Source organism: Carlito syrichta, unplaced genomic scaffold, assembly GCF_000164805.1.
Source record: "Carlito syrichta isolate Samal-C Ts95f unplaced genomic scaffold, Tarsius_syrichta-2.0.1 Scaffold305279, whole genome shotgun sequence".
NCBI lineage: Eukaryota > Metazoa > Chordata > Mammalia > Primates > Tarsiidae > Carlito > Carlito syrichta.
The window spans coordinates 699,634-703,336 of NW_007249375.1; the positions used below are offsets into that span (position 1 = coordinate 699,634).

Sequence of the window (3,703 nt, forward strand, 5' to 3'; positions counted from 1 at the left end):
CGGGACCGCCGGTGACCTTGGGGCAGCCGCTCGATAGATAGGCGTGGGGGAGTGAGAGAGCTGCGCGTGGCCCATGTGACATGCTGCGGGCGACAGGGTTAACTGCATGCTGACGCCAAGGGATGAAGTTGGGCACAGAGCGCAACTGGCCTTGCATTTTCGGGGGGGGGGGGGGGCTGCCTGCTAGCAAAGCAACGGATGCCCAGAGGGACTGTCTGGGGGACCTGGGTGGTGCCCAGACTGCCAGAGGTAGGGGCAAGTCAGGGCAGAGTGACCTTGGGCAGGTTAACCATTCTGCTTCTCCGTCCCTTCTCTTTTTTCTCATCTTCGAAGGAGGGGCTTGGGTTCTTTGTAGTTCCACAGTGCTGTTGTGCCATTGAACTGTGGGCTGAGAAAGAGCCCCAAATCACCGTTCTGTAGGTACTGGATGTACAAGGCATATCCATGTTCATTCTACGAGGAGTTTCCATTCCTTGGCTCCCAAAGTGGCAAGAAATGTTATCGTTGTATGGAAGATTATGGAGAGAGCAGTCGGTGGTCCAGAGAGTGGCCTCTTAAGAAGCACAGGTTAAAATTCCTTAGTGTCCTGAAGACTATGAACAAGGTCAGGGTTAATACTCTTGAGTTATTTCCTGTAGGTAATCTAACAGGAAACTTTTGTATTTGAACAGGTAAAATCAAAACCCAATAGTGGCAGGCAGCAGCAAATTAAGTGAGTCATTTCTTCAACGTGCACGAGGTTGTGTGTGTGTGCGTGTGTGTGTGCGTGTGTGTATGTGTGTACGTGCGCGCGCGCGCGTGCGCTCTCGCCCTTGGCTTAAAGTCTGTGTACGCCAGTGTTAGAAATTATTTCATAGGAGTAACCAGAAATAATGCTAGAATGATTGGAATCTACAAAAGTGCAGCGCTCTCAGAAACAGGGGCAAACATTTGCAGCTTGCTCTTAAAATAAGAGGTTTGTGAGAGTAAATGCATTCTTTATTAAGAACCCTCCCTAGGATTTGCACATTGTATGTGTCTTCTGAGTCCTGTCACAGAATGTGTGTGTGTGTAGGGGGTTGCTCCTGAGCTCTCATAGACTGTGGCACTTCTATTTTTAACATTGGCTGATACTAAAAAAGACACTCAGGCCCCCTTCCATATTCTCTGTCTATAAGTTCCCTTCTTCCACGGGAAGAGAGGAGATAAGTGCCCTCTCACAGGTATCTTGGGTTGCCCCTTCTATCTTTAGCTTCAGGGCTACCTTTGTTGTTCATTTGAATCTGATTTCATCTGTCAAATATGTGGATTGGGAAACCAAAGTTTCCAGTATTAATGAATAAGCTTCTGCAAGCTTGTTTGCCTGAGGGTTTAATAATCTTTAATCGGTTACATGTTAGAAATCTGCTAGAAAAATCCTTACTGCCCAGGGATTCAACCACTAACCCCTATAGATCCTTTAATGAATCACACCTCATTGTGCTTGGAACCTTAATTAGCAAATTATTCATCTTCCTCTCTCTGCTGGCCACTAACTTGTGTGACTCCAACCTACCTTTCAACGTCTTGTTTCTTGCATCCTGAGCCACACTCCTGCATTTTCATTTTTCTGTCGCTGAGCCCACCTTCTCTCTCTCCCCTGGCATCTGAGCTTGAATGGACGACTTCCTTCTGAACAATCCTCTCTGCTGTGCTCTTCCGTCTCACCAGAGCAGCGATGCTCTTCTGCTTGCTTCTTAGTGCCGCCTCCAAACCATGAACCTATCACCAAGTCTCTTAGACTTAGACTAGGTAGTGCTGTCTGCTTGTGCCCCAGACCCTCCTTCTCTCTTCTGGCACAGTGTTTCCCAAGCTTGGGTGGCTCCTCAGAATCACCTGCAACATTTTTAAAAACGTACATCTTTAGGCTCAAATATACTAAATTAGAATCTTAGAAGGGAAAGGGGTGAGAACTAAAAATTCTTATTTTAGAAACCTGGCTGGGCATGGTGGCTCATGTCTATAATTCCAGCATTTTGGAAGGCCGAGGTGGGAGAATTGCTTGAGCTTAGGAGTTTGAGACAACCTGGGAAATATAATGAGGTCTCATCTCTACAAAAAGTAAAAAAAAAATTAGCCAGACTTGGTGGTGTGCACCTGTAGTCCCAGCTGAGGGAGGCTGAGGCCAGAGGATTACTTGAGCCCAGGAGTAGTTTGAGGATATGGTAAACCGTGATCATGTCATTGCACTCTAGCCTGGGCCACAGAGTGAGACTCGAACTCAACATAAATAAATAAATAAAAACCCCCAAAGAAGGAGGAGCAGTGGGGGAGGGAGGATGAGGAGAGAAAACTCTCTGGATAATTCTGATGTACACCTAGGTTCACTGGGAGTCACTTCACTTGATATTACAAAAAAGTGATTAAAAAATGAGTAACTAGCTTCATTCTCTTCTCTGCTTTGTTTCTTGTTGGTGACTTTGGGGCTTATGTTGGGGCTTTTTAAATTTACTGACATTGAAGTTCTTCAACATAAACTCCCCTAGCCTCAATTTCCACTTCAATTACTAACATCTTGAACTTGTTCAGTCCTGAAGAAGACCCAGCCTTTCAGATCTGTAACTTGGACTTCAGTCTACTCAACTGATTAGCAAATTATTCAGCTTCCTCTCTCTGCCAGCCACTAACTAGTGTGACTCCAACCTGCCTTTCAACGTCTCGTTTCTTGCATCCTGAGCCACACTCCTGCATTTTCATTTTTCTGTAGCTGAGCCCACTTTCTCTCCTATTGCTCTTGACTTTCACCATCACTGAGGACTGTGGTTTCTGAATCGTTTACTGCTTCAATCCTTCAGCCCCTTTGTGGCTCCATTTCTCCACTTGGAGTGTACAGGTTGCTGGAGTATCAGTTCTGTCTGGAATCCTGGAGTCCTTTGTTTAATGTGTTGGGCTTCTCATATTCCAGTCCTTAATCCCAAGTCACCCTCATTATCTGCTTATTCTTCTCCCAGTTCTGCCAAATTTTCCAGGACAGAGTCATAAAGATGTCTGGACTGGTTCCACTGCAAATTTATGCTGGCTCTAATTTCACAATATAAATTCCTACTTTGCCCCTCTCACGCCTCCCAGGCATCTTCCTCTTCCTCTCTTTGTCCTTTATTTTCTCTTTCTCAAAAAAAAAAGTCTATAAGTCTCTTCTCCAGGATTAACTCACATATACCCTACATATCATTCTCTGGACTTTATTTCTTCCTTCATGCCTCTTTTGAAAACTTGCTCCATTTGTTATTCCCTTTCTTCAGTTTCTTTGACCCCTTTTTATTCTCGCTCCACCATACATTCAGGTTATCCTTCTCATAAGAATGTGTGCTAGAGTACCAGCACTGTCCGATAGAACTTTCTGCAGTGAGGGGAATATTTTGTATCTGTGCTGTTCTATATGGTAGTCACCAGTCACATGTCACTTTTGAGCACACAAAATGTGGCTAGCATGACTGAGGAACTGAATTTTAAATTGTAGTTCATTTTAAATTAATTTCAATTCCAATTAAGTAGCCCCATGGGGCCAATGGCTACCGTATGAGGCAGAGCAGTTCTGGACTCTGTGACTCTGTTCAACTTTCCTCAGGTTTCTCTTCTCCGACTGTCTACTCACCTCTTCTGGCTTCACCCTCGTCTTTCTGTTGAAACTGCTTTCTCGGAGGGCTCTGGCACAGGTGTCCTGGTCAAAGATCTGAGGACTTTG

General features: G+C 45.1%; 1 protein-coding gene across 1 annotated transcript in view; it reads left to right on the top strand.

Annotated features, from left to right (window-relative positions):
• Window positions 1–668: 668 nt before the first annotated feature.
• The window catches only part of FAM81A (family with sequence similarity 81 member A), a 92,442-nt gene continuing 89,407 nt past the window's right edge, over window positions 669–3,703 (top strand). Inside the window, exon 1 of the mRNA XM_008061478.2 lies at window positions 669–712. The gene's annotated coding sequence lies outside the window, so the exon portion shown is untranslated. The remainder of the gene's footprint in view (window positions 713–3,703) is intronic.